This window comes from Lepidochelys olivacea (genome assembly GCF_965140295.1).
Source record: "Lepidochelys olivacea isolate rLepOli2 genome assembly, chromosome: 3".
Taxonomy (NCBI): Eukaryota; Metazoa; Chordata; order Testudines; family Cheloniidae; genus Lepidochelys; species Lepidochelys olivacea.
The window spans coordinates 172946124-172972875 of record NC_140413.1 but is presented as its reverse complement, the minus strand read 5'-3'; the positions used below and the strand labels follow the sequence as shown (position 1 = coordinate 172972875).

The following is a 26752-nucleotide window of genomic DNA, read 5'->3' as shown; positions in this document are numbered from 1 at the left end:
TGGCTTAACTTATACTTTTACACAGTCAACCTTTTTTTAAAATGAAACCAACCAAACAAAAATATTAGTTCAAAAGTGTTAAATTACATTTTTTTAAAAAAAGTCCCGCTCTCTCAGTGCCTAATGCTGCACTCCTGGAGTAGTGCACAACGAATCAACAGCTGCTACCATTTTTGTACACGTACATCATGAGCTCCCTGCTGCACCATGAGCTCCCAGCTATGGCTCACCTAGTGCAGAATGGGAGTGGGGTTCTGCTAATGCCTCACCAGACCCTTTGAACTGTTTAGTGGTGGCATGGACTCTTCCCCATATCTTGTTCACTCTTGCGCAGCAGATCTACCAAGTGTTACTTGTCTTGTGTGACACTTGCTCATTCACCAGGTCTGTCATGCTTTCCTGCATCTCAGGTATGGGAGAAGGGGGAGAGAGTATGTGTGTGTGAGTGTGTGTGAGAGAGACATTTTATAGCAATCTATAACCTCAACTGCAAGCAAGAAGACCACAAGTTCTAGTCCCAGGTCTTTTTCCTGACTGCTGTTAACATTTTTGTACATTTCATAACTATTTTAAGCAAGGCTTTTTATTCCTGCATCAGGGGAAACAGCAATGATCCACTCGTTTTTCAGAAACGATAACATACACAAACTTACTGGAGGCAGAGCTGAAAACAGAACTGATACAACAGATTTAAGTCTCATCTACTTTGCCACAATGTTTTCAAAAAGAATGTCAAACTATGTGCATCCATATGCTGTCTCTAACCACTAGACTGCACTGTATTCCCAGAGCCAGGAATAGACTCCAGGAATCCTGGTATCCAGCATTCCAGTTCTGTCTCACAAATAGTTGTCTAGCAATATATATGTTGTGTCTCACTCTAAAGCAGGGATGGGCAAACTTTTTAGACCGAGGGCCACGTCTGGGTGGGGAAATTGCATGCAGGGCCATGAATGTAGCGCTGGGGTTGGGGTGCAGGAGGGAGTGTGGGGTGTGGGAGGGAGTGTGGTGTGCAGGAAGGGGCTCAGGGCAAGGGGTTGGGGCAGAGGAGGGGTGCGGAGTGTACGAGAGGGCTCAGGGAAGGGGGTTGGGGTGCAGGAGAGGGTGTGGAGTGTGGGATGGGGCTCAGGGCAGGGGTGCAGGGAGGAGTGCGGGAGGGGGTTGGGGTGCAGGGTGCAGCAGGGGGCTCAGGGCAGGGGTTTGGGGTGCAGGAGGGTTGCGGGGTGCGGCAGGGGGTTGGGGTGCAGGCAGGGGGCTGGCATGTAGGAGGGGTGTGGCGTGCAGTAGGGGGCTCAGGGTGCAGGAGGGGTTCGAGGTGCGGGCTCTGCCCAGCGCTGCTTACCTGGAGTGGCTCCAGGGTGGCAGCGGTGCACACCGGGGCCAGGGCAGGCTCCTTGCCTGCCTGCCCTGGCCCCGTGTCGCTCCCAGAAGTGGCCGGCACCACGTCCCTGCGGCCCCTGACGGAAGGGGGGCAGAGGGCTCTGTGCACTGTCCTCACCTGTGGATTCTTCCCCCGAAGCTCCCATTGGACAGGAATGGGGAACTGCAGCCAATGGGAGCTTCAGGGGAGGTACCAACAGGTGAGAGCGCACGCGGAGCCCTCTGCCCCCACTTCCCCAGGGGCTGAAGGGACTTGGTGCCAGCTGCTTCTGGGAGTGGCGGGGGGTCTGCGGTGCCACGGGGGTGGCAATCCCACGGGCTGTAGTTTGCCCACCCCTGATCTAAAGGTTGGATAAACAGCCTGCTCTCACTACTAGGTATTTCTTGAGCTCAGATGGAAGAGGTTTCTGCTTCCTTTTAAAGTTGTAGTCTGCTGATGACCCACATAGGGAAATATAACACCCTCCATTATTTCGAGTACCTTGGAATAAATGTAATTGTTGAACAATATTGTATTACCAAATATTTTGTGTAAACTGAATGTGGATGTTGGGTTTTTTTTATTGTGTTTTTAAGGTTTGTATGATGGTTAGTGGGAGCTGACCCTTTAAGAACAGACTGGGGCACCATATTATAGGGTGTTTGAAGGAGCTCAAGCCCAGCCTATGGGAGATTTTGCCTGTGTGTCCAGATTGTCACGCAGAGTCTCAGGCTAAGCTCCAAAAACTTCAGAACTAGATGTAATAAACTTGTCTTTCCAGAAAGGAAACCTCATTCTCAAAGGTGTGTTAGCTCTTATTGGAGGACTGGCTGCCCAGAGCTTCCTAAGGAGCGATAGAGCCTTTCACCCGTAGGTCACCAGTTCAAATCGATCCCATTTTAGTAGGGATTAAAAGTTGCTCCCATCTACTTGGTGCTTGATGGGTCTAAGCCCCCACAGCACAAACTCAGCCCTTCACTTTGCACTAGTCGGTTGTTTTAGCAGAGTGGCCAAGACCTGCATGGGTCATGGAAACTGAACTACCCATTACCCCTTGAGGAAGTTCTCCTCATCATGGTAGAGGTAGGCCAGTGTTTGTGTGTGGGAAGCTTGCTCTGTAGCTAAATGAAGGATCTCATTTATCAGGATCATCACACTGACACCTCTCACCAGCACTAAGGTATATTTCAGCTGACATTTATGGCCACATGCACATTATTTGCAAATCTGCGTATTCTTATTAAATAACTTGCATAAAATGTCACACCTGAGGTAGTGTGATAATTGGCACCTCTGCACCTGTTTAGCCCTCAGAATAGGGCTTAAGTGGGACTTAAGTAATGAAGTGTTACATAGACCTTGGGAACGCTCTCTCCATGGGTGAGTTTTACCCTTTGAGAGCAAGGTGCAGAATTTATGACTGCCCCTAGAACAGGTGCATGTGGGTTGGCGGAGAAGTGCTTTCTCTTCCTGCTTGTTCCAGAGTAAGTGAAGACCTAGTATGGCTCAAACACTTGATTTGGGCGGGGGTGGGTGGGTGGAATTTTGTATGTGCTCATCGAGTGTTTGTTATTAAGGCGTTGTCTATACTACGGGGGTAAATTGACCTAAGTTACGCTACTCCAACTACGTGAATAACGTAGCTGGAATCGATATAGCTTAGGTCAACTTACTGCAGTGTCTACACCACGCTGTGTCAATGGGAGATGCTCTTCCGTCGACTTACCTTATTCCTCTTGTTCTGGTGGAGTACCAGAGTCAACTGGAGAGCACTCTGTGGTCTTCACTAGACCTATTAAATCAACCTCAGCTGCATCGATCACAGCAGCGTCAATCCCTGGTAAGTGTAGACATAGCCTTAGTATATTCAATACCTCATTGTAGCAGGATTGCTATGTCCCAAGCATCCTCTTGTGGTCACTTGCCTCTGGAAGCTCCCTCTTGCAGGTCCCTTAAGCACTCCAGATAGTCTCTCTTGTGGCTAACAGCACCCCCACCTGTTATCAAGGGAAATTTAACTGAATGAATTGCTGTATTCTGGACTCAGGAACAGTATCTCTATCACCTTGGTCACAGGTACGTAATACTGACTCAGTGTTAAGCTGGAAACAAAAAAGCGGTTTATTTGACAAACAAGGCAAACAGATTGAAGGGAACTTTAACAGTATGACAGGAAAATAGTAAAACAGCTTGTAGGTTTGTTCCCACAGACAATGAAGCCAAAGTCCCACTATACACCCTTAACAAGCCATGGGCATACTAGCACAACTTTACTTGCAGGTAGATAACTTCTGGCGCACAGATGAAGACGAGCAAACAGCTCGACGTCTCAGATCTGTCACAGCTACCAGTCGAATCTGGACCTTCAACTGTACTCCGGTGGGACACTGGAGGAACACAGATCTGGATACAGGAGATGGTCTTCCAGGTAAGTAACAGTGATGGATCTTGACTCACGACGTGCGTGCAAATAAACGGGACACGGGCTGCCTCTCAGACGGAGAGCACCCTGTGCTGGGCAAAGTGGCTATACAGTCTAGTCACATACCCCTCTCCCCCCGCCCCTTTCTTCTCGCTGTTTGGAGAAAAAGGTGCCAAAGTTCTAACAAGGATACTCAAAATGGAGTCCAAACAACAACTTGGATGAATCCAAGATGGCAATTCAACAAAATGGTGAACATAAACAAATAAACCTTACACACCCATGGCTGGTTTAATAACAGAAATGTTTCAAACAGTCCTTAGGGTCCCCAAAATAAAATCCATAATCAGAACATACAAACATTCCGACTCAGCCCTGGTTCTTGTGCCACACCTAGAGCTCTTCCTCCGTCACAATGTGTTCCACTCAAAGCCACCAGTCCCAGCCCTCTCTGTTAGAGCACAGTTCTCTGGCCAGGTGTCCTCCTCTTGTCAGCCACACCCTACTCCCAAGCCTGTCTGGGGCCTTTGCAGCTTTTGTAGGCCACTCCTAAGCCCTACCTAGTTGGAGCCTCTGGTTCTCAAACCCTCTGGTGTAGCAGGGTCTTCCCTGCAGAACCCTTTCTTAATTCTTTCAGTGTCCTCTACTCTGCCTTTACTTCAGCCAGCTGCTGCCTTTTATAGTGAATTACCTGATCCAGCCCATGTACGCCTCCTTCATAATTAGGGTTGGCTAGCCCCAAGCCCTCAAGGGAAAGCCACCCTGTGACACTCTTTTAAATACGCAAACACCAGGCATGCTTAAATATCAGATTTCCATAGCTCAAGTACTTGGCTCTGGTAATGATCTCTGACTTCTCTCCCAGCAACAGCAGAAGTGATAGAAGTGAAAGGACAATTGTGAAAGGGATTGGGGCCATTTTAGTGCATTCTATTAGTGGAGATGACATACCGGTAGGCGTTTTAGGTATGGGAAGAAGGATTTGGGCCATAAATTGGCTCCAAGTGTTGAGATAAAACGGGAACATACTACTGCTTATTTAGGAAGAATGCTGCTACTTCTCTTCCTCCCAAGTCAATCACTGAGATATATCAGTTGACAAAAGCTGTCTGAGCTCACTTTGTTTTCTGTTTATAGCATTAGTAAAGTTGTTAAACTATATCGTTGATGCTGCTACTTTTCAACAGAAGGCATTCTGATGTAATGTTTTGTGGACAGAGGATCTGATCCATCCGATTCCATCTCCTCTATCTCTGTGTGGAAAATATTTTATCTTAAGCTTAGTTTAAACAAACAAACAAACCCTGCAAGTTTTAACTTTTATGGAACACAAAATAGCTTTCCCCTACCCTTGCTGTGTCACCTGGCTCCCAATGTCATTGTCAGTGAAGTTGACAAGCTGAGACATTTTCCTCTGGATATAATTGACATTGCCTTAGTACTGGACAAGAACATGCTTGTAAAAATAACAAGAACCAGTTTACAAGTACAAGAACCATAGAGGCTTTGGGCCAATATTACACTTATGCCTCTAATTTTTTTCTGTAGCTCTTTATCCTTAGCTTTACTTTAGGTTTTAATGCATGAATATATAAACCACAGATTTCAGCATGATTAAAAGGCACAATAAATCAAAACTTTGAAGTTAGCAGTTCTACATCCTGGAGTTATTTTGTATGCACAATTAAACATAGCTGAGTGAGAGCCCCACATTAATTTTCCTATTTTATTAGGCAACATCTTGGTTTTTTGATGCCTAATTTAGACTTGCTTGAAAACACTGAGTAACTTCCTTTCCTAGGCTCAAACTTTGGTAAGCTATTATTTTTCAATGGTTTAGATTAGGAACAGATGGTCTATATGAGCTCATGCAGTTTGTAGCTTATGGGGGACACATTCTGAAATAAAGTGCAGCAACAGACAGTCAGGGCCAGATTAACTCTCCTGTTGGCCTGGGGCTATTAGATTTTGTGGGGGGTTTGAAGTGGGGGAGTGGGCCCAGGGCTGGGGCAGGGGATTGGGGTGTGGGAGGGGGTGCAGCTCCAGCTGGGGGGGAAGGGTTGGCTCTGGTGTGGGGCCAGGGATGGGACAGGGGGTGGGGGTGCAGGAGGGGGTATGGGGTGCAGGGTCCAGCCGGGAGGTGCTTACCTCGAGTGGCTACTGGTCGGCGGCGCAGCAGAATTAAGGCAGGATCCCTGCCTGCCCTGGCTCCGCACTGCTCTGCTCCCCAAGGTGGCCAGCATGTCCGGCCCCTAGGCAGGGGGGCCAGGCTGCTCTGCGCGGGACACTCTGCTTGTGCCTGAAGGTGCTGCCCCCACAGCTCCCCTTGGACACCAGCCCCCACCCCAGTCCACAGCAGCGTGCAGAGATTCCCTGGATGCACCTCACCTAGGGGCCACAGAGGCACACTGGCGAGCCGACGTTCGTGGCTCCAGCCCTGGGGGGTGGGGTGTCGAGGCTCAGGGGCTGGTGTCCGGCCCGCGGCACCTGCGGGGCCCTGCTTCGCCCGAGGCCCTGGGCTGCATCCCCTAAAGCCCCTGCATTAATCCAGCCCTGCAGACAGTATATGTTAGGTGGTGAGCTGTGCAGGGTGGTTTTTGGATAACCAGACCAGTTTTAGAATACTTCTGTGTCTTCATTCCGTACTGTGGAATTTTTGGAAATCTCAGAGAAAATTCGTTTATAAAATTACTGGATGGTTCTGTATGGCAGAATTTCTGCCTGCTTTGGAAAGTATAAGGGCCTGATTTTTTCTTCCACTTTCTTCAGTGTAAATCTGGAATGAGTCCATTGAAGACAGTGGAGTTACACTGGTGCAAGTCAGAGAACTGGACTTACAGTTTAAAATATGATCTTGGAGGTCTCTTGGGCACTTTTGAGTCTGAAAAATCTTGAGTTTGATTTACAGAAGCCCCGCAGAAGGGGGACAAAGGGAAGGGAGCAGGCTCAAAAATTATACTCTGTGTGTACTTTCTGAATGTGGAGTGGACATTAGGGAAGGATGGTGATTGGCTTATACCTATTCTATCAGGCAGTAAGTGGATCTTGAGCAAGTATCAGATGTGCTGAACCATAAAGAGACAAGAGGTTGTTGACTGAAAGGAGCAGGGTTACTTTTTGATGTTTAGAGTGTGAAGTGAGTCTACAAGTCATATGGTACTTCCATATCCATTGAATTTTTGCAGGTTGAAGTGACTTCTTAATATCCAGTTAAAATAAACTGGTCAAAAACGGAGTTAATGTTTTTTCAATGGGTAAGTCAAGTCCTTTAGTAAAATGAGCTGTTACTTTTGCCTTGATCTTCCTCTGTAATCCACCTGGTAGAATACAGACTTTGTAAAGATACAGCATGCATCCGACCTAAGATGAATGTTCAAAATGTTCGGCTAGGAGTCAAGAAAAGGCAAGGGCCCAGATTATGAAAAATGCTAGCTCCCATCAAGCACAGTAGGCAAGAGCGTGGCCCAGCAGACGAGGTGCTGAATGGGGATTTGGGAGCCCAGGGTTCTAGTTCTGGCTGTGCGACTAGCCTGTTGTTTATCTTTCCCCTCTCTGCCTCTGTTTCCTCATTTATAAAAAGGGAATAACGATAGTAAAGAACTTTGAGGTCTGTGTATGGAAAACACTAAGAAATAGATGTCATCCAGGCACTTACATTTCTAGTGCTGAGTATTACAGTTCAGAGGTAGGCAAATTTATTTTTATATCCATATTATTTATGTATGCATGGTCTGAATGAGCTCTCCCCTGACATCTAGTGGTGAGCTGTGGAAAAAGACTTCAGAAGCTGATTTCGTTTGTATGGACACACCCACCCTGCCTCGGTGCTCAGCGTGATGGGATTGCTTGCCCAAATGATCACTTGTGGCTGGTGTCAGATCCCCAGTCTCCTTGTTATTGGAGCAGGAGTAATAAAGCATTATTATTCTTGTTGTGTGAACCGAGGACAGCAGAACTGTACCTGGCATACCCCAATGGAGGGACTCACCCTCAACTGAATAGCACTCACTAGGCAGAGGACATGGGTTCCAAAACTCAATGAGTTGAGAGAGTGTGGGGATAGGTATTTGTATCTGGTGATATGGGCCTTGTTTAAGGGTCCTAGACACCTTTCTCTTTCCATGGTATAATAAAAGAGCTAATTTAAATTCAACTGAGAGTCTTGTTACATGCTGCAGAGCGAAATCACTGATACCTAGGTCTATGTATTAGACCTACTTTGGGACAGAGTCTCTATTGCAAGAGTCTGCCCAGTGTGCACTAGCAGTGAGGCTCCCCCACTAGCAGCTGAAATCACTGAGAGCTGTGTTAAGTGTGTGGGGGGCCCTGAAGACATCTTGGTGAGTGGACAGCTGGTGGAGCAAGCAGCCAGCAGGGTGGCTGGTGGAGAGGCACAGCAAGTGGCCAGCAGGGCAGCTAGTGGAGGGGGCCAGAGCAGAGCCTCACAGAGGTGCGGCAATTGGCCGTTGGGGCAAGGAGTGAGTGCCTGAGCAGTGGAGCATGTAAGGTGCCTCCTTACTTCCCCCCCCACCTCCACACAGGGTGGGAGGTAAATTCTGCGGATGAACCTCTGGGGCTCGGACGAACCTCCGGGGCTGCACTGGCCAAGAACAGCAATTGTGAGTGGGGTGCAGAGAAGGGATGCGCACATTAAACGGACTTTTGGATTGCTGGACTTGAGAACCTGAGGGGAGAAGGACAGTGCCCAACTTACCTGGGGGTGGTACTTTTGCTCATGGTTTGTGTTTATGAACCCTAGTTGTGGTGTTTTCCCAAATTAATACTGAGTTAATTCTCTCCTTTTATTAAAAGTTTTTGCTACACTCAGACTCTGTGCTTGTGAGAGGGGAAGTATTGCCTCTTAAAGGCACCCAGGGGGTGGTGTGTAATTGTCCCAGGTCACTGAGTGGGGGCTCAAGCTGGTTTTGTGTTGTGTTGTTGAAAAGGAACCCCTAGATACTGAACCCGGCCCTTGTTGCTGCTGGCTGCACCTGGCAGAAGGGTTACATCTACTTTTAACCTAGTTTTGTGTCCATCATTTGTTCTTTTGCATTTTATGGTCATGGCTGGAAGTAATGAAGTACTGCAGGGGAAAAGCAGTTCTTCGTTTTAAACACAAGTGGGCTAAAGCCTACAAAACCTCAAACTTCAATTGAGTTCATCATAGGACAGCATGAAAAGGAAAAAAACTCTTCTTTTTTGTTGTTGCTGTTGTCACAAAAATCAAGTAGTTGATACATTTTGGTAATTTTTTTCATTCTGCTCCAGTCGCTATAGACTGCTATGAGAGCATATAGGGGCTGTTAGGTTCCAGGAAAGAAGTTCCCCACATCCTACATTGGTCTCCCCGACACAATCCCTAATGCAGGGGCATGCCAGAGTAGACATGTGGTTTATATCTGCCTTTTGCCTACTTTCCTCTTTCTTCTGTCCTGCACCTCCTGGCAGAGTCCAAGCCCTGATTTCACTCTCAGGTAGCCGGAGGCCTAGAAATAAAGAGAGTAAGAGTTTAGTGTGGCTGCTACTGTTACTATTACTGATGGACAATGGAGATTCTTCTTGAGCTCAAGTGAATCAGCTCCTGCTTTGGGATCCATTTTTTTTTTTTTAATACTCAGTAGGGGACCTCAGAAGCTGTACAAGTAACTCTGTCCTCATGCATTAACATCATTCAGGATACATTAATTCAGGTGTCTTCCTTCTCACCTTTTGGTTAGGTGGGCAATGCACTCTTTCAGTGTGCCCTTGAGAAAGGGCAGCAGGGTCACTGAAGTTTATTTTAGAAACCCATTGGGTTACTGCTTGAGGTCAAAATTGCTAATGTGGTACCTCAACATGCATTAAGAGTCCAAAGACTGAGATGAGAATATGACCTTTAGTTACAACACATTGCCCTTGCTCCATATTATGCTGGTTGGGAAAGAAGGCCAGGTGGCATTGACATGACTTTTTCCCATGCTTCTGAAAATAAAGGATGAGTGTGAAGTGATACTTTATTGAATGCATTTTATATAATAAACACTTTCATGTTTGTGCAGCATGTGAACTATTATCTACATGTAACTTTAAAGGTGTACAAAGAAATAACATATTTTTGCGTGAAAGAGTTCCACTGATATGCAAGAGTCTATTAAATTTTGGGGGTTTTCTCCCTCAAAGTCTGATTAATTTGCAAGCATGAAAAATATAAAACAGCTGCATTTTTACATAAGAACAGCCATATTTGGTAGACCAATGGTCCACCTAGCCTAGTAGCCTGTCTTCCGACAGTGGCCAGTGTCATCCAGTCTCAGCTTCTGGCAGTCAGAGGCTTAGGAACACACAGAGCTTGGTGTTGCGTTCCTGACCATCTTGGCTGATAACCACTGAGGGACATATCCTCCAATAAATTGTGTAATTCTTTTTTGAACTCAGGTTTACTTTTGGCTTTCACAACATTCCCTGGCAATGAGTTCCACAGGTTGACTATATGCATTGTGCGAAGAAGTACTTCGTTATGTTTGTTTTAAACCCACTGCCTGTTAATTTTATTGGGTGACCCCTGGTTCTTGTGCTATGTGAGGGGGTAAATAACAGTATCCTTATTCAATTTATCCACACTATTCATGATTTTATAGACCTCTATCATATCCCCCCTTAGTCGTCTATTTTTCTAAGCTGAACAGTCTGTTTTTTTAATCGCTCCTCACATGGAAGCTGTTCCATACCCCAATCATTTTTGTTGGCCTTCTTTGTACTTTTTCCAATTCCAATATATCTTTTTTGAGATGGGGTGACCAGAACTGAATGCTGTATTCAAGGTGTGGGCATACCATGGATTTATATAGTGACATTATGATATTTTCTGTCTTATTGTCTATCCCTTTCCTAATGGTTCCTAACCTTCTCTTAGGGTTTTTTTTTTTGACAGCCACTGCACACTGCGCAGATGTTTTCAGATAACTATTCACAGTGACTGCACGATCTCTTTCTTGAGTGGAAACAGCTACTTTGGACCCAATCATTTTGTACGTATGGTTTGGATTGTGTTTCCCAGTGTGAATTATTTTGAATTCACCAACATTGAATTTCATCTGCCATTTTCTTGCCCATTCACCCAGTTTTGTGAGATCCCTTTGTAACTCTTTGCAGTCAGCTTTGGACTTAACTATCTTGAGCAATTTTGTATCGTCTGCAAACTTTGACACCTCACTGTTTACCCTCTTTTCCAGATCATTTCTGAATACAATGAAGAGCACTGGGTCCCAGTATAGATCCTTGGGGGATCCTGCTATTTACCTCTCTCCACTCTGAAAGCTATCCATTTATTCCTACCCTTTCCCCCCATCTTTTAACCAGTTATTGATCCATGAGAGGACCTTCCCTCTTATCCCGTGCCTGATTACTTTGCTTAAGAGCCCTTGGTGGGGGACCTTGCCAAAGGCTTTCTGAAAGTCCAAGTACACTCTGAAACCTGTCATATTGACCGCTTTACCCTTCTTCACATGTTTGTTCACACCCTCAACAAATGTACCTGCTACTGAAGTTAGGCTTTCTGGTCCATAAGTGCCAGGATCACCTTTGGAGCCTTTAAAAAATATCGATTCTATGGCATCTATTCTGACAATGGCCTAATGATAATAATTAGTTATGTTATTTTCCATTATTAAATACAAACTGTAACAACACAATTTGAAAATTGGCTATCCAATTAGCATTGTCTTGACAAGTATTTGTAAATAGTTGTAAATTTTTATGCCCTTTTTTAAAAGCAATTTTTATAAAATCAAAAGGGTATATTATTCATATTGCACGCTCAGTTCCTCACTAGGAGACAGAGCACTGAAAACTGCTACACCCAGTTTTTACATCATGGAAGTGTATGGGTCCCTAGAGACTTAATTTTGGGAAGACTTGCATAGGCTTTATGCAGAGAATTTGGTGCTTCTAACTGTGTCCTTGAAAATGTCCTTCATCCTGGAGGCAAGTTCAGAAAGAATGAATCTGAACAGCTGTGCTTCCCTGTGGAATTTTACCTCCCTCTGCTTCATGGTGTATATCAGAGACAGAAAAGAGAAGGAAGGAGAGAGAACCAGTTATCCAATTTTTATTACAGCTTTTGTATTTTACAATTCTGATGATGTCCGTGGGAGCATTGCCCGAAAGGGGACTGGCCCTACCATACATATTTATTTCATTTCTTCTCTGTAGAAGGTAAAATCCAATAAGCTTGTCTTTTTCCTTTTGTTGCTGTCACAATGACACACTTCGCATTCTACGCAGCATATCAAAATATAGAAAATTATGATTATGGAGAACAGAGCTTTTTTTCTTAAATATTTCTGAAATTAGATGGCCAAATTCTGTGCTCAGTAACTTTATTTGTCTTCGGAGGGGTTACACAAGTGTGACTGGACAGAATTTGGCTCAGAGATTTTGAAGTCTGAACAGCGAGTTTTATGTTTGTGGGGCAGGAGCAGCATGGGGGAATGGGAAGGAATTAGAAGTAGTAACACCTCAGTGAGCCACCCACCTTCCCAATAGAACTGTAATTCTTTTTCAGTGTGGGCTTGTCTATATTTGAAATGCTACAGCTGTAGCGCTTCTGTGTAAACACTAGCTGCACTGACAGGCGGTTCTCTCATTGGTGTAGGTAATCCACCTCCCCTAGAGGCAGTAGCTAGGTCAACGGAAAAAAATCTTCTGTCAACCCAGCATGGTGTACACCAGGGGTTAGGTTGCCTTAACTATGCCACTCAGGGGTGTGGATTTTTCACACCCTTGAGCAATGTAGCTGGGTCAACCTACGTTTTTAGTGTAGACCCAGCTTGAGTGTTCTAAAAGGTCTGATGGTAAATTGAGCAATATTCAGGCGCATGCCGGTGCATGCCCAAACTATGGTGAAGTGTACAAGAAGAGGACAAGTGATCTGGGCAGCGTCACTAATGGACTGTGGCAAATGAGCTTCTGGGTAAGAAAAGCAGGATACTGGCTCTTAACATGACTGAATTTTGTTTTTCCCTGGGTATCTGAGGTTGTTTTGGGTAAGAGGCTTTTAATTGCAATGCACTTAGCACAACTTTTAAAAACTTACTCCTTACATTTTAGATTCAAGCAGGAGAGATATTTATCAAATCCCTGGCACGAAATGATAAGAATTATGGTTTGGAAAGCAGGCCAGGTTTTGATAAAAAATTGCAATGCCAAAACCCAAAGGTAGACACAACAGGTTTTCTGAAATACTAACAATAATCCTTGCTAACATTCTTCAACATACTGACTCACTTAAAGTTTTAAAATGCTTCCTTCATTTTTTTACAGGAACTTGCATAGTTTCTTTCAGTTGCTGTATGAAAATCTTCTACAAAGTTTTGATGAGCTTTATCGACTTCAGAATGAGCTTTCCCTCTCCTCCCCTTACTTACTTTCTAATCCAATTTATTCAGATAGTTACTTCAAATCCCTCAGAGGACTACAGTTTGTTCATTCTCCCACAGTGCTGAGATTTCCCTCCAGCCCAGCTGGCAAGAGTTTTTAGAAATAACAAGATCTCAGGGGGAAGGAGCTAAAGACTGAATGGGGTCTTTTGTCCAGGTCTCTATGAAGCCAGATTAATTATGCATTGCAGAACACAGTTTAAAGCTCTGAATTAGGTCCTCATTGCAATGAAAGGAGAGTACAGGCTTGAAACTGAAAGAATTCCCATTTCCATCAGAGGTGCAGACTTATAATGACTGAAAGCAGGAAGAATTTTTGAAAATTGCAATTAAACAGTATTTTGTATTTAACACTCAGTAGCAGTTGTCTTTAGCATTTACAAAAGTGATTCTTTGACATTTTTTCACATGATCACTCCATAGGTGGCTGGACTTTGAGGATTTTCAGGTCCTTTCTGTGTTACTAGGCTACTTTTGAAAGTACTTGTGCTTTGATGAATGAAAAAGTACAGGGTTTTTTTGTTTTGTTTTGTTTTTGTTTTCGGCCAGCACTTACTTGAATAGATGTCTTTAGTGCTTCACCCTTACAATTAGCGATCAGTCTGATGATACTAATGGTACAGGAGAAAAGCAAATGGTTTCTTCCTTTACTGCTGAGGCTTTTCTAAAGCTGTCTGTCCCAGTGTGATATGTGATAACATTTTTCTTTATTTCTTAATGCACTTTAATTCCAGCTCTTGCAAAGTAGATAATGAGTCCATAATGTTATACAGCTGCCAATAAAAAGTTTTTCCAAGGCACTTTTATTCATATAGGCATTTTCCATCGGGGCGGAGGGAGTTCTTGTGTTTGTGTCGGGGGGGGGGGAGGAATGGGTTAGGGGAAAGGATAAATATGAAATATTGTACTTTGGAAATTCTTGTCAGTCTCAGATGTGAATAGGGTGGAATGTGATCAAAATGAGCTTAACGTATTCCTTCTTAGCATCAGCATCTTGCAGTGCTGTGTGTGAATAATGATATATAAAAACACCTTGTACTTTGCTCAATTAATTTTTTTTTAAAATATAGACTATAAACATTTTAGGAAATGAGTTAATGCATATTTGGAGGGATGCAAATCCTTTTGTGTTGTTCCCACAACATCTCTGAGGCAGGAAAAAATATTTATACAATCACTCTGGAAATCTCCATGATAGGAACACATCTTATCCAGTGTGGTAGTTATTTGATATGAACGTTCTGCAGGAGAGGCATTCTCTGCGTAGCAGATGTACATATTAAATCACAACACTCTATTGGTGGCAGACATAAGCATAGTCAATTACCAGCAATCTGTCTGTCTGTCTGCTATGCTGTGAAAAAAATAATGGATTCATTAACTCATTATTTTTGTTAATCTAGCAACCTGGGCACAAGTGGAATAACTCTTGTAATTCAAGCTTCCATCACCAGAAACATGCGAATTAGAGCATTAGTCCACTTTGTTTGTGAGCACCCTAGGGCAGAGATTGTGGTGCAGATTCTCTCCTCCAGCTCTGGCCACTGTGCATTGCAGGAGGTGCAAAGTGGTGGAATCTGGCACTAATTAGAGAGCTGAGAATTTGTCTGATGCAGGGGAACTTTCTGGCATAAAGTGATGTAGCTGGGTCCTTTTGCCAACTGCAAGGGAGGGCGGGGGGAGGGGGTGAGGAGATGAGGCACTAGGGGCAGGGATCAGCCTCCCTGTGCTACACCACTTCACAACCAGCATATTGTACAACAGAGAACACAGCTAAGTGACATAAATTGGAGCTGCTCCTAAAGTACCCTAAGAGCTTTGGGTCTGGTCCTACGTAACGCACTTAAGCTATAGCCTTTAGAGTCAGGATGGGAAAATCTTGTTTCCCCCATGCCCATATTAACTCCTCTGAAGAGTTGGCTGAGCCAGTTCAGATAAAATAAGAACCTACCAAATCTTTGTCCAAAACTGTAACAAAATGAACCAAACCTATTTTGAGGTTTTAAAAAGCATGAATAACTTTCCCCCTCATTATTTCATTTGTATGCACCTGTGCCACGGCAGGATGGGAGTAATTCCACTGACTAGGAACACAGGTTAAATAACACGTCCAAGGTCACACAGGGAGTCAGTGGCAGAGCTGGAATTAGAACCAAGATCTCCTGGTTCCCAGTCCTGTGCCACCTTTCTCCCTGCTCGTATTCATTGTATGCATGCACAAGTCATTCTTTTGGAACCATATGTAATCACTATGCACATGCATGTAGGCAATGTGTGTGTGTGAAACTGACCTTCTGTAGATAAATATTAGTAATTTTCGGTATAGCAAGCAAGCTCACCACCTTGTAAACCAATACTGAGAAACAGAACCCAGTGGTCAGGTTTTTCAAAAGTGACTAGTGATTCTGGGTGTTCCAATTTTTGTGTGCCAAACCTGATGCACTTTAAAAGGACCTGATTTTTAAGAAAGTGCTGAGAACTTGCCTTCCAAAGATCAGACTCAAAATCTATAGCCACTTTTGACAGTTTTGGCCAGAATGTGACAACCACCCTGTGAAAATATTCTTGCACATCAGGTTCCCCTCAATGTTCAATAAAAGCAATGTTTTTTTTCCCAGTAGTGACAAGAAAAGAGAAGTTAGGGTGTGTGGCAGCAAAAGCTTTTGGAGGGCTTGATGTGCAACTGGCAGCTCAAGGTAATTTTTGGGTAACATCACCTATAAGTGTCAGTGATAGTAATCAAAGGTGAGGGGGGATATATTGTCTGCCAGATCTGCATTTCAAAGTAACAGACCTACAACTTCAAAGGGTGTGTGTGTGTGTGAGAGAGAGATATAAAAGGGGTGACTTGTGTACCAAGGACAAGATTTAAAACATTCCTGAAGCCGAAAATTAGACTCCTCAATCCATAGGGAGACTCCTACCTGATCTTTTAAAAAATGCTGAGTACCCTTTTGACCTGAGTGGGAGCTGCTGGGTGCTCAGCACTTCTGAAAATCAGGCGGATGCCTGAACAGGAATTTAGGAGCCTCCTGATGGCTGCTTTTGTTTGTTTGTTTGTTTGTTTTTTGTTAATCTTGGTCCAAAGAACCAATCTATTTGATATGAACACTCACCCACCACTCAAACATTTTTGCATTGCAAGCTGTCCTTCCTGCCTTACTATTGTCACAGTCCTTTACTGAAAAGGAGTACTTGTGGCACCTTAGAGACTAACCAATTTATTTGAGCATGAGCTTTCGTGAGCTACAGCTCACTTCAAATAAATTGGTTAGTGTCTAAGGTGCCACAAGTACTCCTTTTCTTTTTGCGAATACAGACTAACACGGCTGTTACTCTGAAACCAGTCCTTTACTGGAAGCTAAAGTCTAATTTAACATCGACGTAAGCACCACCTACATGTAACTTTAAGGATTCAGATATTACATCTGGAAAGTCTGAGATCAGTTTTGTCACTGCACTGCTCTCATTGCACAAAAAATGTGCACACAGCTCTCTTTCTAAAGGTTGCCAACAAGCAGTGGGAGGGTGAGAAGGCAGGGGAAAAGTGTTTTTTTGTTTTTGTTTTTTTCCAAAAAGAAAGACGGTCAATTACTTTGGGAAAGTAAAACCATTCGGCAATTAGAATAATTATTTTCTTCCTCTTCAATGATTAGAGAATTCTGCAAGTGAACATTAATACTACTAACTGCAAGAAGCAGTAGAGATGGACTGAAGAATACTTATTATCTAGCAAATAATGTAATGGGCAAAGTAGGCGATGTGATATTTTTTGTTGTACCAACAAATACATTATAACACAGAGGGTTTTAGACTGAGCAAGCCAGTTCTTCAAGTGTAGTTATTCTACAGTAGCTATTAAATGATATGACTGTAGTGGAGACCTAACATCCTACTGTTATTTCTAGATCATCTCAGTTATTTTATTTTTTAATGCTGTGCTCGTCTAGGATACAGGGGGAAAATGAATATTGGGCTAATTCTTACCTGGGCCTTGATACATAACAATTGCAAACAAATAGAAACTGAATTCAAGGTGGAAAGAAGACAAATTGCCATGTGGAAAATCTTTCGTTTTCCCGCCTGGCCAAAGAAACTACGCGATGCCTGATAATGCAACTTCATTGGAGGAGGTCTTGTGCTAACTCTACAGCCTGCGTAGAATTCAGAAACTTTCCTAAGCTTTATTGTTCTTTGGTGACTAGACCCTCATAGGTTTCAGTAACAGAAGAAATAAAGTTTTCCATGACAACCTTCATTTTCGTATGAGGTATCACTTAATTACCACCCCTTACCTCCCAGCTTCTACCTTGTGTCAGTCCAATGTTGTACCATCCAGCTAACTCTAATGGAGGATAGAATCTCAGAAATCAGTTACAGAACACACCTAATAGATTGTGCAGTCTCTCAGCCTGCCAATACCTGGTTGTTCTCTATGGAATATTTTACAGTGTTTTGTCCAATCTAGTTTCAAAAGTTCTGTGAGCTGGGGATTCCTTTACGTTCCTTGGGAGGCTATTCCACAGCCCAGTACATCCGGTGGGAAGATTTTCCTGATACTCAGCATCAATTTTCCATGTATACTATCCTAATTGATTCCTGTCCACATTGCAAATATTACCAAACTGTTATTATATTCCTCCTTTGACAGCTCTCAGTCAAAGCTATATAGATATATTTTATTTTTTTTTAAAGCTACCATAAGTTGTTTCCACCAGCTCCTGGACTTCTTCAGTTTTCTCCTGTTGTTCTAGTAATGTGATACCCAGAACTGAATACAACATTCCATGTAAGGACATACTAGAATTGTATCAAAGTGGACCATCCCTCTTAACATCTCTGCATCATGTCAAGATGCCTGTATGTGGGCAAATGAAAATTGCATTGCCCTTCATTACAGCCGTGTCACATTGCAAATACATCTGATTTGCCACTACCACTCCTAGGTCTTCTTCAGCATTACTGCTCATCATGAGGATATGCATTGGATTCTTTTCCCACCCCAGATTTTTCCAAGGTGATTATCATTTCGTTGTGTGTTTGCCCACCTTTTTAATCTTTCGGTGCCCCTTTGTGGTTGCAACTCTTCATTTAACAACACCTGAGAAATGCATTAGTGTAATTTTCACTCCTTCCAGATCATCTATGAAAATATTAAATAAAGCTAGATCTAACACTGATTCCTGACTGGAGAGTAGCCCTCCACGCCCATCCTTTTAGCTAGTTTTTAGTCCAGATATCTGGAAAACAAGTTCAAATAATTCCTTCCAGTGTATATAACCTTGCATTTGTCAACACTGACAGTCTCCATGGAGCACCACTCTGCAATGAACAGTAAGGGCTCATAATGGTGTGTGACATGCCTTTCTTAACTGGAACTCCTACTAGAATGTGCTCTACAGTCTGAGCTGTGGCACCAGCTGCTTCCTTCTTCATCTTGAAGATGAAATGATAACATGCTGAAAAGTACTCTAATTAAGACCTGCACCACGCTATCCAATGGCCTGCAATGTTTGTCATTCAGTAGCTTTTCAGTCTATGAATACTCAGTGGTGTACTCAGGAACAAACACCAGTGAGGAGTAGCCAGCAACTTCCAAGGCATTGGACACTCCTCTGTGCCCTGTCTACAGTAGCCTTTTCCTTCCCAAAATTTCCCACTGTTGTTACCACCAATTTAGATTCACTGGTGGTAGCGACAGCAGGAGTGCTAATGGAGAGAGGACTCTAATGGCCACTCGTGTTTTTACCACCATGTTGTATCCCTTCTCAAAGCAGGTCTAAACAATATTTATAGTAAAAAGGGTGGTGGCCAGGGGTATCTTGTCTAGCATAGCTATTGGTGCTAACAGTGGGGAAAAGACAAGTGTGTACAAAACCTAAAACAGCTGTTTTATTTCTTCCAGTCCTCACCCTGTTTTCTGAGCTCACATATCTTCCTTATAGATTATTAAAATAGTTTGAATACTAAAGGGAGCAATTTTAGCCACTGGCTAGATGGTTGTTTCAAGACCTTTCATCAGGCAGTGCTTGTCCTTCTTCACTTTTGATCACAAGATCATCTAAAAAGGCAATAAACTCTGTGAGACTGATACCACTTGTACATTTCTGCATCTTGCATCAAAATGTCCAGGGTGTTTGTCAACCCCTGGGTCATCATCCTAAACTGTGAATTCACAAAGGATGTACATTTATTTCAGTTGGAATTCATTTTCATGTTTTTTTCTGACTGGGTAAGTGCCTCAGATGCCACAATAGTGGAATCATCAGTAGGCAGGGGACCGGGTGGAAGGACATGGAACAAACCCACTGGAAGGCATAAAGGTCCCTATGTTGAAAATTAAAAATAATAATAATAAATCTAATTGGTCTTTCTTTCACTGCTAATCATGTCTCCTAATACGATGTTTCACAATATGAATGCATCTGACAAATCAGAAAAAATGCCCCAAACAAATACTTATTCAGAATAGATATGATTCATTAGGCATGATTCTGTCAAAGTATAGATAGACTGCTTTGTCCCATTTATTATTTAGTTCACATCCTATTTTTTGAACTTCTCCAATATTAGACTTCTTCAACGAAGGAAAAAAAATTGATTTCCAAAATAAACATTGTAACGATGCCAAACAATGGATTTTCAACCGTCATTATTTCATAGGACCTTTTGTAATTAATGTTATTACTGATGGAAAATTCTTTCTCATGCTGTTTCTCACGAGTGGATGAAGATCAGGTGTGATAGATCTCAAAGGGCCTGATGCAAAGTCAATGGATAGACTCCTATGCTAAGATACTCTATGGTAATTAAGCACCTAATGCCCATTGAAATCAGGGCCATATTGACTTCACTGGACTTTGAATATAGAGTGGGTAAAATTTTAGGTAGCTACAATACAAGAATTTTGCTTCTAAGAATAATGTTCAAAGTGCAGTAACGCTACAGTATATATGGTAAAGCACAGTTTGTTTTGATAAGAGAATAAAAAATACAAGTTGGTTAAAATGAAGCACTTTTTGAGATATATTTCTCAGAAACATGGATATGTTTAACTAAAAATATAATTAGGTTAATATGAACAAAAACCTGTATTTTTATATTTACACTATACCCATTCTATATAGATGCTGTAGTCCATTGTCAATTTACACAGAATAAATGTAGTTGATTTGGATAGTGAATACTGGAGCTATGCGAAACAGTTGTGAATGTTTATTCTGATACAATTCAAATATGTAGAAAGTACTATGAAATAGTAGAAATTTCACTAAATTTTTCTTCCTTCTCAAAATCTACAACTAAAATTTCATGTGGAAAATGTGATTTTGAATTTTTCACATCTTGATGAAAATCATAGAATCATAGGACTGGAAGGAACCTTGAGAGGTCATCTAGTCCAGTCCCCTGCACTCATGGCAGGACTACATAATAACTAGACCATTCCTGATATGTATTTGCCTAACCTGAACTGAAACACCTCCAATAACAGAGGTTCCACAACCACCCTAGGCAATTTGTTCCAGTACTTAACTACTCTTACAGTTAGGAAGTTTTTCCTAATGTTCCACCTAAAACTCCCTTGCTGCAATTTAAGCCCATTGCTTCTTGTCCTATCCTCAGAGGTTAACAAGAATAATTTTTCACCCCTTTCCTTGTAACAATCTTTTATGTACTTGAAAGTTGTTATCATGTCCCCCCTCAGTCTTCTCTTCTTCAGGCTATACAAATCCAATTTTTTCAATCTTTCCTTAAAGGTCATTTTTTCTGGACGTTTAATCATTTTTGTTGCTCTCCTCTGGACTTTCTCCAATTTGTCCATTTGTCTGAAATGCAGCGCCCAGAACTGGACACAATACTCCAGTTGAGGCCTTATCAGCATGGAGTAGAGCGGAAGAATTACTTCTCATGTCTTGCTTAGAACAGTCCTGCTAATATATTCCAGAATGATGCTTTTTTGCAAGAGTGTTACTCTGTTGACTCATATTTAGCTTGTGATCCACTACAAGAGAACCTCAGAGTTACAAACACCAGAGTTATGAACTGACCAGTCAACCACATACCTCATTCGGAACTGGAAATACACAACCAGGCAGCAGCAGAGACAAAAATAATAATAAAAATGGCAAGCACAGTAGAGTACTGTGTTAAATGTAAACTACTAAAAAAATAAAGAGAACCCAGCATTTTTCTTCTGCATAGTAAAGTTTCAAAGTCAGTGTTCAGCAGCAAACTTTTGAAAGAACAACCATAATGTTTTGTTCAGAGTTATAAACATTTCAGCGTTATGAACAACGTCCATTCCTGAGGTGTTCGTAACCTGAGGTTCTACTATATGACCCCTAGATCCCTTTCCAAACACTCCTTCCTAGGTAATCATTTCCCATTTTGTATGTGTGCAGTTGCTTCCCCATCAAAAAGTCATTTTTCTGTGAGGAAGCAAAGAAATTTGCAGAGGACATGAATTCTGCACATGCTCAGTGGACAGATTCCTCCCAGGAGTAAACTGATTGTTCCCTCCTGAGTGGAATACTTTGCATTTGTTCTTATTGAATTTCATCCTGTTCACTTCAGACCAGTTTGTCCAGATCATTTTCAATTTTAATCCTATTCTCCAAAGCACTTGCAACCTCTCCCAACTCAGTATCATCCACAAACTTTATAAGGTTACTCTCTGCTGTTATCTAAACCACTGATGAAATTATTGAACAAAACCAGACCCAGGATCGATCCCTGCAGGACCCCACGCAATATGCCCTTCCAGCTTGACTGTGCTCCATGAATAACTACTCTCTGGGAGTGGTCTTCCAACCAGTTATGCACCCATGTTATAGTAGCTCCATCTAGGCTGTATTTTCCTAGTTTGTTTATGAGAATATAATGTGAGACAGTATCAAAAGTCTTATTAAAGTTATGATCTACCACATCTACCGCTTTCCCCCATCCATAAGGCTTGTGACCCTGTCAAAGAAAGCTATCAGGTTGGTTTGACACGATTTGTTCTTGACAAATTCATGCTGACTGTTATTTATCATCTTATTATCTTCTATGTGTTTGCAAATTGCTTGATTATTTTCCCCATTATCTTTCCAGTTACTGAAGTTAAACTGACTGGTCTGTAATTCCCTGAGTTGTTCTTATTTCCCTTTTTATAGATTGGCCCTATATTTGCCCTCTTCCAGTCCACTGGAATCTCTCCCATCTTTCATGAGTTTTTGAAGATAGTTGCTAATGGCTCAGATATGTCCTTATTCAGCTCCTTGAGTATTCTAGGATATATTTCATCAGGCCCCAGCAACTTGAAAACGTCTAATTTGTCAAAGTAATTTTTAACTTGTTCTTTCCCTATTTTAGCCTCAGATCCCATCTCATTTTCACTGGTGTTCACTATATAGACGTCCAATCGTTACTAATCTGTTAAGTGAAAAATGAAACAAAGAAGTCATTTAGCACTTCTGCCATTTCCACATTTTCTGTTACTGTCTTTTCCACCTCATTGAGTGTCAGGCTTACCCTATCCTTGGTCTTCCTCATGCTTCTAATTGTTACCCTTTATGTCTCTAGCTAGTTTAATCTCGTTTTGTGCCTTGTTCTTTTTAATTTTGTCCCTATATGTTTGTGTTGTTTGTTTATATTCATCTTTTGCAATTTGACCTAATTTCCACCTTTGTAGACCTCTTTTATTTTTTTGAGTTTCAGATCATTGAAGATCCCCTCGTTAAGCCAGGGTGATTTCTTGCCATCCTTCCTATCTTTCGTATGCAGTGGAATAATTTGCTCTTGTGCCCTTAATAATGTCTCTCTGAAAAACTGCCTACTCTCTTGAACTGTTTTTACACTTAGACTTGCTTCCCATGGGATCTTACCCACCAACTCCCTGAGTTTGTTAAAGTCTGCCTTCTTGAAACCCATTATCTTTATTCTGCTCTTTTCCCTCCTACCATTCCTTAGAATCATGACCTCAGTCATTTCATGATCACTTTCACAAAGCTGCATGCCACTTTCCACACTCAAGCAGTTCCTCCTTATTTGTCAAAATCAAATCTAGAAAAGGCTCTCCCCTAGTTGCTTTATCCATCTTCTAAAATAAAAAATTGTCGCCAGTGCAGTCTAAACACTTGTTGGATAATCTGTGATTTTGGTATTATTTTCCCAACAGATGTCTGGGTAGTTGAAGTCCCCCAAGTCATAAAGTCATGTGTCGTCTCTTCTGAAAATTTGTTGACAAAAAATCAGAATGCTAGGAGATGAAAAGTTGGCCAGAATGAACTTGTATTATTCATGTAACTTTTCACAAAAAGATGGTCACCAATTTTGCAGCCACATACAATGGATGTGCCGTGAAACAAAAATTTGCATTTGTTGAAGTGTGTGATTGATTTCACAAAATATAATTTTATGTTGGGTACGTTTTAAGAACTAGCTAATAAATAAGACCCCAATCCTGCAATGTACACTGTTAATGAAGGATCCCTGTACCACTGCAGAGTCTCACTGAAGTCAGTGGGACAAGGTATGGATACAGGGGTCCACCACATAGATCTCATGTCAGGATGGGAACCTGAGTTCTGATTTTTATGGTCATAATTGATTACCTACATGTCAGCATTTTGGGTCAGTCAAATTTCATTTTTTTCACAGTACCTCTTTTATAAACACACTGGACCTGATTATGTTCTCACTCCAATTTTGCACCAGTTAACTCCATTGACTTCTGATTTACAATAGAGGAAGCAAGATTAGAAACAGGCCTATAAACACTATTGCATTTGTAGTCTGACACTCAAGATAAGACAAGGAGCCATGTAAGTTTTCAAGCATGAACTAATATATTTATTAGAGTTAATGCAGCTGGCCAGAAATTCTGATAAACTCTAGCATAGGTGCTTGATACTAAGGGAATATTGTTGATGTTCCTTAATATATGAGACATGCACTTAAGTTCACCTTGTGCTGCTAATAAAATCTTCAACAAATCATTGCTATGCATAGGTTTAGAGGCAATCAGCATAATTTTGAATGGAGTATGCAATATGAATGAGTCATTAAGATTTCAATCTTTAATACTTTGAAAGGGGGGGGAAAGCCTAATTATATAAATCTGGTGGCAATAAATAGTTTATTTTGCTTATGCTGTGATATTCAATGACCTTAAGCCATAAAAATCCCTCAGAGTTTCCATTCTCTCCCTTTCCGAACCAGCTGCTCTCCTTACATGTTCCATTCATAGTGCTTTTGCATGAAGCAGCAAGCTTGCACATGCCATGGTTTTTATTCATTTTTTTCAGAGCTCTAAACATTCTGAAAACCATATTATACTGGATTTTCAGAAGGAATTGGGAGGGAGAAATAGTGGCCAGGGTCATGGACACATTTCTCTCTCTAGTGAAGTCAATGGGAGTTTTGCCACTGATTTAAGTATGAGTATTATGGCCTAACACCTAGCTCTTATATAGTGGTTCTTATCAGTAGATCTCAAAGCACTTTACAAAGGAGATTAGGATGATTATCCACCTTTTACAAATGGAGAAACTGAGGTCCTGGAGAAGTGACTTGCCCAAGACTCAGCAAGACCTATTGCTATTAGCAGAGCAGAGAACCCAGGTCTCCCAAGTCTCAGTCCAGTGCACTATCCAGTGGTCCACACTTCCTCTATTGATGTCTCTTGGGACTGCTCATGGTAGTAAAGTTAAACATATGCTTAAGTGTTTGCAGGGTCAGAACCTTAGTGTGTTTTCTACTGAATTTTTGTTTTAAAGGTATTTCTGACAGATTATGGTCTCCTGCTCATATCCCAGGACGGGAAGTCAGAACACTTGGGTTTTGATAGTGGTTCTGCCACTGACTTGCTGTATCTCCTTAGGTAAGAGAACTAAGATTTCTGTGCCTCAGTTTACCCATCTGTAAAATGAGTGTATTAATACCTCTCTCTCTCTTTCTCTCTGCCAGAGATGTTGCGAGAATTAATGAATGCTTGTAAAGCCCTTTGAGTTCCTCCACTGGAAGGTGCTGATTCAAAGTGTTGATAGTTGTTTGGGCTAAAGTTTACCCTTCCTTAATTCTCAGTAGTAGTAATAATAAAAAAATCTTTCATATCGTGCTATATATTAGCACAAAGGTTTTTTTTTCAGATGAAGAGTGATTCAAAGGAATGAGACTGTTAGCTTGGGAGTTAATGGGACTAAAGTCCATTAGAGTTTTGCATGAGTAAGGAATTCAGGATTGTGCTAAATGTAAATGGTGTCTGACACCTTTCTTCCCTTCATTCAAAGAAACACCTTTGGTATCCACAATGGAAACTAGTAGCAGATGAAAGCCTATTTTTAATTATGCTGGAACGAAAAATATAATTACCTTAAGTTAACAGGTTTTTTTCCCTCCTAATTTCTTTTTAAGTCCTTACAGATATTTATCGATTTTGAAAAAATACTAAAAAAAAACCCCATATGTCTTTTAGCAGAGTAACATTTACTTTTTCTCTCTTCATTTCATTTTTTTCAATACATATGATGAAACATGATGAAAACCCATTGGAATTTATACAGGGTGCTCTCTCTGATCTATCTGTCATATCACTGTACTGTTCAAGTACCACATAAATTTCTGTAATACAAAACATATTTTCCCTTGATCTTCTTGCTCCAGGTCTGATCCAAAGCCTATTGGGAGTCTTTCCGTTGACTTCCAAAGGCTTTGGATCAAGCCCTCAGTCTTGCAATGATAATTTGTCATCATTTTCATATTTACTTGGACAGTGTGATATAAACTAAATTTGCGTTGCTCATTCTAAAGAATAAGGTATTTGTTAGCTAAACATGTATGCCAGCGGGTCAATACACAGATAATTAAAAAAGGAGCATAGTGTTTAGAGCACGGGACTGGGAGCCATGGCTCTTGGGTACTAATCCTGGGTCTTACACTGGCTTGGTGCTTGATCTTGTGAAAATCACTCAACCTCTTTGTGCATTGACTTCTCATCTGTAAAATGGGTGTGTGTATATCTATATGAATCCACCTCACAGGAATTTTGCAAGGTCTAACAACTTAGTTCTTGAAAAATATTTTGTGATTGTTGAATGAAATCTGATAGATGAGAGTCAAGTGTTATACCAGACATATATTGTTAAAGACTAATAATTTGCATTGTTCTTTACTGTCTGTAATAGTAGCTACTAGGGCAAGTTGATACTGACCAAGCTATCTTATGGGATGTTCAACTGCACTGTTTTACATTAGTGTTATGTTTTATATTTCATCTGTGTTTCTTTAACTTTGTAAAATTTAAAGAAAGAAATTTAAAGGAATAATAAAAGATCTTTAGAAATCAAACCAATCTCACAGTAATTTGATTGGTAGAAAAGAGGGAACAAAATATTACAGTTAGAATGCTTTTAGGCAAATTGGAATTATTTGCATGTGGAAATATATTGGTTAACATTAGGTGCCCAGTTAGGTGCATAAATATACTGAATACAGGTTTAAATATATGGCCATGTCTTTGTTCCACCCACTTATTTTTGCACTCTCATTTAGGTGTCTTCTAAATTAGACTCT

The 26752-nt window shown here is 41.7% G+C and overlaps 1 long non-coding RNA gene across 1 annotated transcript; it reads left to right on the top strand.

Annotated features, from left to right (window-relative positions):
- Window positions 1-343: 343 nt before the first annotated feature.
- Window positions 344-25210, top strand: LOC311518577. The gene is made up of 4 exons (XR_014711034.1): window positions 344-384; window positions 3641-3788; window positions 24958-25061; window positions 25148-25210. It is a non-coding gene; the product is annotated as an uncharacterized lncRNA (long non-coding RNA).
- The last annotated feature ends 1542 nt before the right edge of the window (window positions 25211-26752 follow it).